A 14,949-nucleotide genomic window follows, 5' to 3' on the forward strand; every position below is an offset into this window, starting at 1 on the left:
TCACTTTCATTGTCGTCGCGCCACCGCTCCGCCGCCGTCTGGCGACATGAACCTGGAAGCAGGACGCGCTTGCCTTGCGCTGGAGTCCTCGCAGACAGCATCCTCGCCTCTTACAGGGACGCTCGGAAGTGAAGCTCCTCTGCTTTAAAACAGCAGAGAGAACTTTCCATTCATTCACTACATTACGTCATAAAATTCACCTGCCGAAAATGTATACTGTTATGGATAACATTTCATAAATAATTAGTTCATCTCATGCTATCTACGTAGTTGAGAATTCCTGTATCATTATAACTCGTCCATTGCGATTTTTCCATTACTACACCACTATTAGTAAATCAAATGTATACGCCTAATTTTACGGGGATCTTAGTCAATAATAAACACACGTGCAGAAAGGACGGACTATATTTCACTCCGAAATCCATTGTAAACCCCTCTCATCGTACAGCCGGAACTTATGTAAGCCTCTCAACAGCAATTATCTTTGCCACATATAGACGTTTGTGCCCTAATAGAACATGTATGGATAAGATTTCGCATTACTGCTTCGCTTACTCACTGCCTCTGCCCCCTGTATTTATGTTGCTTATATTACTTCCTGAGATGCTCATTATTTGTTTTTTCATGTGATGTTGTTGCGAGTGTTCTTTATTTATTGGAGATGCAATGCCTAATTTGAAATCTTTTATTAGTCCGTGATTCATGTAATTACTTTACCACTGTTATCACTGACCACCACAATTTAATGTCAAGACTTAACCGGACAGTAGGGAGCAGAGTTGGAAAGTACTTAAGTCTGAATGTGACTCGAATCCTGCAGCTTACGTCACGTGAAATTATGAATGATTTTTGTGTCAGGCGCTTCACTGAGTTCGTTTGTCACAATGACTGTTTCTATCATCTTAAGCCATTTCATACATACATGTTATCTAGCCCTAGATTTTTAATCCATATACCCGTGTCTTGTCTTCAACCGAACACTCACCTGTTTTATAAGAATTTAATGTTGATGATACACCATTCAATGACTCCTTGTTGAGGAACAGAATAAAGAACATCGAACCACGTAAATTCTGATTTCACTATCCGGTCTGTCTGCGTACTAATTTATATCAGCCCCATTAATCCTTTCCTAGGTCCAAAGAGTTACTTGAAGGCTAATAATACCGCAACCGTAGTAAGTTTCATCATCTAACTTCGGACTGAACAGACAACCTCCGCAGTGCGCAATGTGAAGGCTGCTCTGGGAATCGTCGATTAAAGATGAAATTAGGTGCTTCCTGTCTATCTAAAACACCGTTCCCTAAGGCACCCAAGCCTTACTAACCCTCACCTCCCATTATCCTATAGCCATCCTTTATCGAAACGAAACAATTCTTTTTTTGTTTATTCATTGTTGTGCCTATTCCAGACGTCTAAGAGAAGCCATTTTCATCGAGTTATGCGCTAATAGTTCACACATGTATCCTGCAACAAGTGTCTGCACCATTATACAAATTTGTAATTGAACGTGCTACTGTGAAGAACTTCATGAGTACTCAGAAACTGTTGTTACGTTGTGTCTTTCGCCTTTGGCGATACGTAGTGTGCCGAGCCAGACAGCTGAATATTTTGTGATTTTGTTCCTTATACCTGTCGTGCTAAGTTCACCCCGAAAACATGCAGGGATTACATGCTGATGCATCAACCGCAAATCTTAACCACTTGGAAGCTAGCGAAAGAGTACTGAGTGTCTTCTAAGAACCTCTCTGTCACCAAACCAGCCAACCGAGTATCCGTTAGCAATAGCTGGAAACGATACATCGGCGTCCTAATCTCGTAATGAACTATAGCACTGTGCCAGTCAGTATTAGATTCCACTAGTGTTTTGCATTGCATTGTTTCTGTGACTAGGTGCACCCTTGTGAGGAAGTGTACTGGCTGCCAACCCTAGTGACGTACCACGAGCCAGTGATGTTCAAAATATGTAGATAAAGTTACCTATTTCTACCCAACATGTCAACCTGAATTGCACCAACTTCATCGTGTTGCGTGACTTGGCCAGCTTACCACTTTTTTTAGCTGTAGACGTACAAACGTAATAGTTGCATCTTTGCTAAGGATTACTTCTGTTTGCACCTTGATATCTGTTTGGATGCAGCCAGTACGAAAAAGCACGCTTACTAGCGGAAATCGCTAGATACAGTTACCTATTACTACCCAACATGTCAACCTGAATTACACCAACTTCATCGAGTTGCGTGACTTGGCCAGCGTACCACTTTTTTTAGCTGTAGGCGTACAAACGTAATAGTTGCATCTTTGCTAACGATTACTTCTGTTTGCACCTTGATATCTGTTTGGATGCAGCCAGTGCGAAAAAGCACGCTTACTAGCGGAAATCTCTTAGCCTTTTACGCTCATAAGCAGCAGCCAGATATATTCCGTGTCATAATCCTATGATAACTGTCAACCTACCAAGTTCTTTTCCACTTTCTTGTTTTGAATTGTAGCACTTAGAATAATTATTCCAGAGCCGTAGACATCCACCTGTCACATAGAACTTAGCTTGTACGGCGAACATATAAAATGTCATCTCAAACACTTCCTGTCACTCCTACGGCCTTTGAGACTTATGAATGTCAGTAGAGTTAAGCAAGAATTGTAGCTTGAGATTCATTTATACACATAGTAGCTTAAGATGGGAAATTCATACACATAAATGTGGTGTCACCGCCAGACACCACACTTGCTAGGTGGTAGCTTAAATCGGCCGCGGTCCATTTAGTACATGTCGGACCCTCGTGTCGCCACTGTGTGATCGCAGACCGAGCGCCACCACAAGGCAGGTCTCGAGATACGGAATAGCACTCGGCCCAGTTGCTAGCGACTACACTGACGAAGCCTTTCTCTCATTTGCCGAGAGACAGTTAGAATAGCCTTCAGCTAAGTCCATGGCTACGACCTAACAAGGCGCCATTAACCGTATCTGAAGATAGTCTTATTTGTATTATCAAGAGCGATGTACCACAAGGATAAATAAAAGATAAGTATTCGAGGAGCTGCATACTTTTCTTATTAGCATTCACTCCTTATCCTGTTCCAAAATTCACGCCCGTTTGCGTTAGATTTCGGCCTCCTCTATCTACAAGGTGTTGGCACATTTGCCAACACCACATCAATAATACCTTAGGCCATCGTAGAGCAAGATTTAACACATATTTTACATGTTGAAACGAAACTCTTCCTAGTAGGTTAGCTGTGCAGAGAATTACGTACACGTTATTGTGTTACCACAGTATTATGTAACCCTTTTACACGTAACCCTGCTGCTTTTGTAAGCTCCCTCCCAGGGCCTGTACTAAAATCCCCATCCGGTGCAAATCACAGACAGGCTGTGGAGCTGTCGGTCAGAGGAACTCCCGGGTCGAGCATGCAGTTCCACAACAGTCGACTTAGGCCAAATATTGCGATGTTGTATATTAACTTTGATTAATAAAAAAATGTATAATTTTATCTGTATTCCAGAACTGTTGCTCTTTTGTCTTTGAGTGAGATACTTAATTTCTGGTTTACAGCTTTGATGTTAGTGCATTTTAAATACTGGAATTCACAAAGAGAGTGAACGTTTTTGTGAGAAATGGTTTTGTAAAGCGCACACAATATATATATATATATATATATATATATATATATATATATATATATATATATATATATATATATATATATATATAAGAAATGCAGATGATAAATGGGTATTCATTGAACAAATATATTATACTAGAACTGACGTGTGATTACATTTCCACACAATTTGAGTGTATAGATCCTGAGAAATCAGTACCCAGAACAACCACCCCTGGCCGTAACAACGGCGCTGATACGCATGGGCATTGAGTCAAACAGAGCTTGGATGGCGTGTATAGGTACAGCTGCCCATGCAGCTTCAACACGATACCACATTTCATCAACAGTAGTGACTGGCGTATTGTGACGAGCCAGTTGCTCGGCCACCATTGACCAGACGTTTCCAGTTGGTGAGAGATCTGGAGAATGTGCTGCCCAGGGCAGCAGTCGAACATATTCTTTATCCAGAAAGGCCCGTACAAGACCTGCAACGTGCGGTCGCGCATTAACCTGCTGAAACGTAGGGTTTCGCAGGGATGAAATGATCGAATGTAGGGTAGAGCAATGGGTCGTAACACATCTGAAATGTAACGTCCACTGTTCAAATGCTGTCAAAGCGAACAAGAGGTGACCGAGACGTGCAACCAATGGCACCCCATACCATCACGCCGGGTGATGCGCCAGTTTGGCGATGACGAATACATGCTTCCAATGTGCGTTCACCACGATATCGCCAAACACGGATGCGACCATCATGATGCTGTAAACGGAACCTGGATTTATCCGAAAAAATGACGTTTTGCCATTCGTGCACCCAGGTTCGCCGTTGAGTATACCATCGCAGGTGCTGCTGTTTGTGATGCAGCGTCAAGGGTAACCGCAGCAGCCATGGTCTCCGAGCTGATAGTCCATGCTGCAGCAAACGTCGTCGAACTGTTCGTGCACATGGTTGTTGTCTTGCAAACGTCCCCATCTGCTGACTCAGGGATCGAGACGCGGCTGCACGATCCGTTACAGCCATGCAGATAAGATGCCTGTCATCTCAACTGCTAGTGGTACGAGGCCGTTGGGATCCAGCACTGCGTTCCGTATTACCCTCCTGAACCCACCTATTCCATATTCTGCTAAAGTCAATAGATCTCGACCAATGCGAGTAGCAATGTCGCGATATGATAAAACGGAATCGCGATAGGCTACAATCCGACCTTTATCAAAGTCGGAAACGTGATGGTGCGCATTTCTCCTCCTTACACGAGGCATCACAACTTTGTTTCATCAGGCAACGCCTCTCAACTGCTGTTTGTGTTTGAGAAATCGGTTGGAAACTTCCCTCATGTCAGCACGTTGTAGGCGTGCCAGTAATATATATTCTTCTGAGCTGAAAGAGAATAGTCGATACACTACGAATTACCGTTAACAAGATAATTTGTTTGGTTGCGCTCAGAACGGTTAGAAGCGGACAGGCGAAGTTGGGGCATCCGTTCGTTTTGAAGCAAAATTTCATGTTAAACTACAACGACAATTTATTGAGATTCGGTATACAGGGTTGGTGGCTGTATTCAGACCGGGAGCCAGCAGAGAAGAGAGCGTCGCCTTCGGGGCTACGTCTCTTCGCTGATCGCCACAGGAGCTCACGTCATACATCCCCCGCACACTATTCGTTCCCTCCTAGCGGACCGTGGAAGTAGCTGCGCCATGCACTCAGAATTTTTACCCATGGGTAGCTGAATGGTACCCACATCGACAGCTCATGGCTCAAATGGCTCTGAGCACTATGGGACTTAACTTCTGAGGTCATCAGTCCCCTAGAACTTAGAACTACTTAAACCTAACTAACCTAAGGACATCACAAACATCCATGCCCGAGGCAGGATTCGAACCTGCGGCCGTAGCGGTCGCGCGGTTCCAGATTGTAGCGCCTAGAACCGCTCGGCCACCCCGGCCGGCACAGCTCATGGCGTGGCCGTGGTGACTGGCCAGGCAAAGCCAACTTTGAGCAGGTTCTCTACGTTGCTAAAGTTGAAAGGCAGATAGAACATTTGAAAAATTTGTTTTTTTTCCTACCATAATTTCTTCTGCACAATCCTCGCCCTTCTAGAAGGGCAGCAATTACAATTTGAAGTTTTTTAAGGAAGTTTGAAATTGCTCCCTCAGACAGTGTGGTGTCGGGCATAAGGGCGTTACAGACTAAAAGGTGGTAAAAGCTCTGCTTTTACTTTAAGTTACTTAATTTGCAAGGGCACTCTATAGTCACAGTCTAACGTAATATTCGCGACACTCCTTTTATTTTTTCTTACCCCCAGCGACAGCAGCGCCCAAGTGGCCGGCAAACTACACTTCTAAATGTGATAAGGTATGAATGCTAACACTAACGTTTATATTGGTTTGTAACATAGTGTTTGGAATAGGAAGTGTTCATAGTGCTATACTAATCGACAATAGCTTAGAAATTACACCACATAATGTTTGCACTAGGGAGAGCATGCAGTGACATAAAAATCGACAGTAACTTACAAATTACACCACATCTATGATTACTTAATTTCCTAAGCTTCAAAATGGTTCAAATGGCTCTGAGCACTATGGGACTTAACATCTATGGTCATCAGTCCCCTAGAACTTAGAACTACTTAAAGCTAACTAACCTAAGGACAGCACACAACACCCAGCCATCACGAGGCAGAGAAAATCCCTGACCCCGCCGGGAATCGAACCGGGGAACCCAGGCGTGGGAAGCGAGAACGCTACCGCACGACCACGAGATGCGGGCAATTTCCTAAGGATCCTGCGAGTACGAAACGGTGCATTACAGAACAGTTTATTTACGATTCTCTTGTAACGTTCAGACCTTTACTGAATAATTTCGTTTTCCTTTACTAACAAAAAATTGGTGGTAAACGCGAGAAGACTTGGCCTTTCACAGAAGAATGTTGTGTATCTACCCAACAAAGAAGACTTTTGTTCGCTTTCAGCCAAATCAGTGAATATGAAACGTAGGAAACCTATATGGAGTGTAATACCTACATTATTTAATGTATCAAATGAGCCACTACAACTGCAGTTTAAGGGAAAAACCTCAGAAACGTGATAATAATAAATCGTCGAAAGCAATAAAACTTTTTCCCAACAGAGGAGATTGTTGCTAAATCTGAGCCACAAGAGTCTTCAACACATTCGCTTTTGAAGCAAAAGTAATTACATTTACAAAAATATTCGTGAGTGTGTGTGTGTGTGCGTTTGTGTGTGTGTGTGTGTGTGTGTGTGTGTGTGTGTGTGTGCATCGGTCTCGAGACTTACACACTACTTAAGCTAACTTATGCTAAGAACAACACACATCCTTGCCCGAGGGAGGACTCGAACCTCCTGCGGGAGTGGCCGCGCAAAACAAAAAAAAGGGGCAATAGAAAGTCGAGCGAAGTGTAAGCAAGGGCAAATCATTGGACTCCAGAAAAAAAAATTGTGTGCCAAGAAAAGTGCCTATGATAATAACTGCAGGCAACAGCAGTAATATATACTTCTCATGCATGAAATGTGTTTATATTCTATTGTTTTCAGCGGAGTGAGCTGCAAATATTGACATATTCGAAAGTATTTCTTCATGAATGAGCTGTATCTTATGTCATTGAATCAGTGTGATTCGCCTGTTTTTAGACGTATTTTACGTTAATTCATGTCTCTTGGTAACGTACTAACTCATGGAACGCAAAAATGCAACAACTATTTCGTTACTTAAGTATAAAACAATTAATAACAAACTTTAATGTTACAAACCATTTGACCGCCTGCTTTCTGAACGTTTGAAGCGCTGGTGTCGCTCCAGTTGTCAATCAGTAAAAACTTTCGCATCAGAGAGTGTAGTGAGTGTATTTATTAGACTGCGCTATATTCCTAAGTCTACAATATATCGGTAACTGATAATGGCTGCTGCATGATGTATGGCGACTGACCATACTAATACGTACTTGGTTGCAGCAGGGCTGCGAAGGGGACCCAGAGTACCTGCGACGCCGGCATAGCAGTGGTGGTACGGCCGCAACACCTCAGTGGGTCGCCGATAGTTTCCAGAGGACTCACAGGTAACAGCTTATCAGCTGGAATATAGGTCAAATTATACATTTTTATCAATCAAGATTGCAGTATTTGACCTAAGTCGACCGTCGTGCAACGCGAACCGAGCATTCATCTAACCACCATCTCTACAGCCCGTCTATGATTTGCACCACCGCGCGGCATTAGCCGAGCGGTCTAGGGCGCTGCAGTCATGGAGTGTGCAGCTGGTCCCCTGCGGAGGTTCGAGTCTTCCCTCGGGCATGGATGTGTGTGTTTGTCCTTAGGATAATTTGCGTTAAGTAGTGTGTAATCTTACGGACTGATGACCTTAGTAGTTAAGTCCCATAAGATTTCACACACATTTGAACATTTTTTTGATTTGCACTGGATGGGTTTCGCATTGCCGCGTCGTTTGGTGAACCACGAAACACAGAAAAAGTGCAATGCGATAAATCCAGTCTCACACGACAAAAATTAATAACTTCGTAAAATACACAGGCAAAGATATCCAAGCCGAAAATTGTAGCTTGAACTATGTGCAACGTAATAATGACACAACTTGGAAATATGGAAAAGTCTTGATCGCACTGTTGTTTAGTAAGTGTTAGGCGCAAATTGTCATCGTCAGACAAAAGTCTTGATCGCACAACTCTTTATTAAGCGTTACGCGTTTCAGAATTTCATCATAAGACTGCGGCCGCCTGATGATGATATTTTGAAACGTGTAACGCTTAACAAAGGACTCTACAATCAAGATTTTTCAATATTTCCTAGTTGTGTCAAATCTGGATGTTCGCCTGCTCTACCATGGATTCATTTCCCTATCAAGTAATGGTAACGTTAATGCATGATTTACAAAGAAACAGAGTGCTGTAATCGGGTTTCGAATTCGAAGAACCCGTCCACGCAATGTGCTCCCTCTCCTTATCACAACAAAGCCAGACCACACACTTGCACAGCGACATCTGCAACAATTCGACTCCTGGGGTTCAGTGTCAGCGATCATTCTCCGTACAGTCTCGGCTTGGCACCATCCGATTTTCATCTGTGTCCGAAACACAAAGAAAAACTTCGTGGTCTTCACTTTGATAGTGATGAAGCGGTTCAAGCACGACTGTGTGTGGCTCTGTCAATAAAATCAAACATTCTGTAGTGCTGGTACCAACAAACTGGTCTCTTGTTGGGAGAGATGTGTTAGTCGCAAGGGTGAATATGTTGACAAATAAATCTGTAGGAATGAAGAATGGAGACGTAGAACGTTAATAACGTTTGTTTTATTTAAAAAGATTTAAGAGTTTTAACATAAAAAATTCGGAGCCTTTACTTTTCCGTACGCTATCCTACATGGTGATAATGATGATATAGAAAAAAACAAATATTTGGTCTCGTCACCGATTTGCAGAAGCACTACAAATACTAATGCCATAGTTAACTTCGATGACATTACAGTTTTTAACCAGTTTTGTCGAAATTAATCACTATTAGGTATGAGAAGTTCATCAGTTCGATTGATATCATTCATCGGTTTTTTCACCTTTGTCTTACTTTAGACAAAAGACTGTCAGGGAGCTCAGGATACTATCTCAATATTCTTTCCGAGGAGACTTTTACGTCAACGTTCTCCAGAAACAGCTGTCCAGAGTGTCAGTTTACCTTCTCCAGGTCTAACGATGTCATTTTGTCCCCTGTTGTTCCTTTCTCGTGTTTCATCCGCCCGTTCGATGGGGAGAAAAATAGCCAGCGACTGCGAGCCTCATTAATAAGAGCGAACAGCATTTTTGAACAACACGACGGGTACTTGTAGATTTTATTTGTTGCTGGTGTGCTATTAAAAGGGTTACATAAATACGCCACGTCAGGCGCTACCTTTAACAAACTGAAGTGAACTGCTAAATTTTAAATATGTTGTCGGCAGTTCTTCGGAACATGATACAACGTTCTTGTTGTGAGACGGGAATATAAGGCATATGCTAAGGTAAAGTATTTTCTGAGAAACCAAACTGTACTGTGCCTCACCGACAATGAGAAAGGAGATAATTTTTCACAAAATACAGTATCTATCCCTTTACGAAGAGTTACGTTTTTCATACACCCCGCAGACTGTTGTTACTAAGCTTGTTTACTTCATGTAGCTATATATCCGGTTTTTTTTATAATAAGTCACAGAGTTACGTCGTTTCATCTTACTGATGGTTTTCGCGTGTCTAACCAATGCTAGCTGTTCCTCTGTGTTACATGTGACATTAGTGTTACGTTGTAAATGGATAATTTCACACCTTGTAATTGTAACTTATAATCATTCCATATTTGTATTTAGTGGTGTTAATGTTGAAGTTTATTTTATACCCATTTATAAATGACTTATAATTCTACATTACTTTTTGTGTTTAATAGCTCATTTAATATCACTGTTAAAATATATTAAGTAGACATAGTGGTAATTACAAAATGTTCAAATGTGTGTGAAATCTTATGGGACTTAACTGCTAAGGTCATCAGTCCCTAAGCTTACGCACTACTTAACCTAAATTATCCTAAGGACAAATACACACACCCATGCCCGAGGGAGGACTCGAACCTCCGCCGGGACCAGCCGGGTAATTACATTTGGTAGTTATGTGTGCTATCATATACAGGGTGTTTTCGTCATGGCGTGCGAAAATGTAACATGACATAGGGAATACCCCACTGAACAATTTGAGGTAGGGTACCTGGGGTCGGAGAAGCCAGGTTAAGGAACTATGGAAGTAAACTTGTCTACTGATTTGTCTAGCACTATTGTTTTCTAGTTCATTTACAACTAACGTGTGTACAAGTTTACACGTTCTGCCGTACTGTTGATTTACATTTACATTCTTTATTTCCTAGACAGAAACAAGGAATTTCCAGAATTGTAACTACCTGTGATGTGATTCGAAACACACCAGGCATATTGTTCAAGGTGCGTCAGAATCTTATTCGTTGATGTCATGCTTGCATTAAGGTTGACGGCCTTCGGTTTCAGCACATTTTGTAAGATACAGAACAAATGGTACTTTCATGGTGTCACTGATGGTATTTACAGTTAACTCTAACTAAGGTAAATAAAAAAGTACACAGTAATGATTTTACTCCTATTATCTCCTTAAGCTGGTTTCTTCGATCCCAATTTCCCTGCCTCAAATTGTTCAGTGGAGCAACCTCAATTCTTTGTTAAGTTTTTGTACGCTCTTACGGAAACACTCTATATATGATTATGTCCTACACTGAATGGTCAGAAATAGCCTGAAAAGCCTGTAAGGGTGTCGCAGGGTAGGATCTGCTGAGAAATAATTGTTAAGAACAAAATTAGATACGTTGTGATGTTTTAAATGGCTTTACAGTTAGTCAATCAGGCCGTTGCGCACGCAAATTCGGCTCGCCAGATACGATTAGTGTCTGTCGTTCTCATTGAGTAGATGATAGCGCGTGAGACAGCTCAACCTCTCGCTCGTATTCTTTGGTTACTATCTCCCCGCGTCCAATTTTTGTACTGCTCTCTTCTTCGGTTTTAGGAAACAAAACGAAGAACGCGTTTGGTGAGACTGTCTCTGGGGACTGCTTGAACTTCGGATGCAGTGACCTGACTGGCTGACTCAGCACTGATTAACTCGGAAACGGCCCAGCTTACCGGATATTTTTCTCACCAACCACTTCTCAGAACAACCTACCCTACAGCACCGTTACAAGCTTCTTTTCAGACTGTTTCTGACCACCCCGTATACTTTTCGATGGTACTTTGTCTACAATGCGTTCGCCTTGACACACATATTTTTTAGTGTATCCCCAAGACTGGCTAAGTTTCACAGAAGCTCTAAATTTAGTGCAGACGTCAATGTGAGATGCTTTTAATAGATCCCACAATGAAATATTGTCTCAAAATATAGTAGAAAACCCAAAGAGATTCTGGTCGTATGTAAAGTACACCAATGGCTAAAAACAGTCAATAACGACACTGCGCGATAGCGATGGAAATGTTACCGATGATGGTGCCACTAAAGCGTAGTTACTAACTATAGTTTTCCATAATTCCTTCACGAGAGAAGACGAAGTAAATATTCCAGAATTCGAAACCAGAACAGCTGTTAGCATAAGTGACATAAGAGTAAATATCTTAGGTGTTGCGGAACAAATCACTTAAGAAAGGCAAGTCTTCTGGTCCAGATGGTATACCAATCAGGTTCCTTTCAGAGTATGCAGACACAATAGCACCTTTCTTAGCAATCATATACAACCGCTCACTTGACGAAAGGTCTGTTCCTCAGGACTGGAAAGTAGCGCAGGTCACACAAATATTCAAGAAGGAAAATAGGAGTAACCCATTGAATTACAGAACCACATCACTGGCCTCAATTTGCAGTAGGATTTTGGAGGATATACTATACTCTAACATTATGAATCACCTTGAAGAAAATGAGCCGGCCGCGGTGGTCTCGCGGTTAAGGCGCTCAGACCGGAACCGCGCGACTGCTACGGTCGCAGGTTCGAATCCTGCCTCGGGCATGGATGTGTGTGATGTCCTTAGGTTAGTTAGGTTTAAGTAGTTCTAAGTTTTAGGGGACTGATGACCACAGAAGTTAAGTCCCATAGTGCTCAGAACCATTTTTGAAGAAAATGACTTATTGATAAATAACCAACACGGATTCAGAAAATATCGTTCTTGTGCAACACAGCTAGCTCTTTATTGCCACGAAGTAATGAGTGCTGTCGACAAGGGATCTCAGATCGATTTCATATTCCTAGATTTCCAGGACGCTTTTGATACCGTTCCTCACAAGGGACTATTAATCAAATTGTGTACATGTGGAGTATCGTCTCAGTTGTGTGACTGGATTCGTGATTTCCTCTCAGAGAGGTCACAGTTCGTAGTGATAGACGTAAATCATCGAGTAGAACAGAAGTGATATCTGGCGTTCCGCAAGGTAGTGTCATAGGCCCTCTACTGTTCCTGATTTACATAAATGAACTAGGTTATAATCTGAGCAGCCCCCTTAGTTTTTTTGCAGATGAGGCTGTAATTTACCGTCTAGTAGGATCATCAGACGATCAATTACAATTAGAAAATGAAGTACAGAGATTTTTCTGTATGATGCGAAAAGTGGCAATTAGCACTAAACAAAGAAAGGTGCGAGGTCATCCACACGGATACTAAAAGAAATCCGATAAATTTTGAGTATACGATAAATCGCACAAGTCTGAGTGTAGGGCGGCGGGTGGAATATTAGAATAAATGTTTTGTATTTATGCTGTTTGCCGTTCTCAACACTGGCTCTCTAACTACAATACTGGCAACCAGAAAGTGATTAGCAAAACGTGAAGCCTGTAATTAGAATTCCTAGTGCCCACTTCATCTGAGAAATACATTTATAGCTACAGCTTATAGCTCTGAGGAATTAGGAGATTGTCTGGGATTCATAATCAAAAACCATTCTCTCTAAAATTTTCACTATATTCTGAAAGTCACAGACCAATAAGAATCCACACAATCCAACTACCAAAGCAGTTCAGAGTCTAATGCGCTGATGCAACTATAACTGTTCAAATTAAATTTTTAAGTGAATGCTCGACATAATTTGATGATAATGTTCATCAAACGCCACGCTGTCCTGCGGCGGAACGTGAAAATACGACATACGCAAACTAAAGATAGATCATTAACGTCATCCCAAAATTAACACTTCTCTCGAAAACGATTTCATGGTTACGCGTATCCCGAGTAACTTATTACTGCATCCAAGGCTGTTTATATCAACGATACCGACGCGACGCGACTCCCGGCACAGGTGGTGCGCTAATCAGTGTCTGGAGAGAACTGGGGCCTTTTTCTTCTCGCGCAGCGTTCTTACATATAAGGCCGCGGTGCGGACGGCTACGGCAACGCCTGATCAAATCTGCTCTCCCGGCTAGCCGATGGGCTACTAATGCACCACTTCAAGTTATCGAATAAATCATTGCTTCCTTTGCTGATGGCCGATGAAGCTCTCAATTTAAATGTGCAATCAGCACACACGTAAGTAATCATAATTAAACTCTGACATGGCTAAGTCAAATATTTTGGGCGAGATAATTAATTTAATTACACTACACGCAGTAGACGAGCTCTGAAGTTCTCCTTTGCAGATGCGCTATCGCTATAGTTTTATAGTTATTCAGTTGAAACTTCTCACATGTTTATGATTATAGCGGATCTCCCTTCTACTTAAATTTAAACATCCTAGCTTTATTTATTCGCCTACTTAATCTATTTTGCTTCCTTAATTTCTAAGACAAAAACCAGAAAATCATGAATTTGAACTAAAATTTTAATTTGTGATATCCAGAATACTGTTCCTACTAAATTATTATGCAAAAGGAATCTAAATACAAATTTTTAAGTTTGTAGCTCTTTTCTGCTGTGCCAATGATTTTTACAGAAAAATGTCCAAATTTCGAAACTGGTTAAAGTTATTGAACTGATATTCAACACATATTGATTTAGTATTACTCCTGACATGCTAGAAACGTTTCAGGTTATTTACTTCATTTTAAAGTATTGCGCAATATTTATGACGTCAGAGCTAGTTACAGCGGACTGGCTGGCACACAATGGAAAGACTGATGTGAGTTTTATAAGGCGTGAGTATGCTGCTTCCCTACATCACCCTCTACTTAATTTTTTTGAATGTTAATGAAAAAACTAATTACAAAAAGGGAAGCAAGAGTACTGCTTAACTCCCTATGAAAAATTAAAATTGAAATGTAAATATATAGAAATAAAAAAACTTATAATCTACTTCAGTTATTTAAATTGCTGGCATGTTCACTGCCTCGGAAGCAACATTATCACTCAAAATTTAAGCAAAATGAATGAAACACTTCGGCATACATATTGCCTTAGACAGACAAACACATAAAAATATGTAAAATTATGAAAATCTTAAATCCATTAAATTGTCTGTAAATACTTTTACATACACAAATTCAAAGAAAATAACACAGTTATTCATGATACATAAACAGATAATTATATCTTAGCAGTCTTTTCTAAACCTGAAAGAAAATTTCACAAATCGTGACAATTTCATTTTTACCCACGTGGTTGTAGCTGCTTTGGCTGGCGTTCTACACTTCCATTCACAAGGGTAGAGGAGGGGAAGTTACTACAGTGTGCGTCCTCCACGTTCACTCTAAATTACATGGGGAAAGGGGAGGGGTCACTGTGAGTTGTGTCCAAGTCACTCCATGCTTTCACGCAGCTACCAGGCTGCCATTATCTGGTTTGTCCTGTAG

Source organism: Schistocerca serialis, chromosome 5 (genome assembly GCF_023864345.2).
Source record: "Schistocerca serialis cubense isolate TAMUIC-IGC-003099 chromosome 5, iqSchSeri2.2, whole genome shotgun sequence".
NCBI lineage: Eukaryota > Metazoa > Arthropoda > Insecta > Orthoptera > Acrididae > Schistocerca > Schistocerca serialis.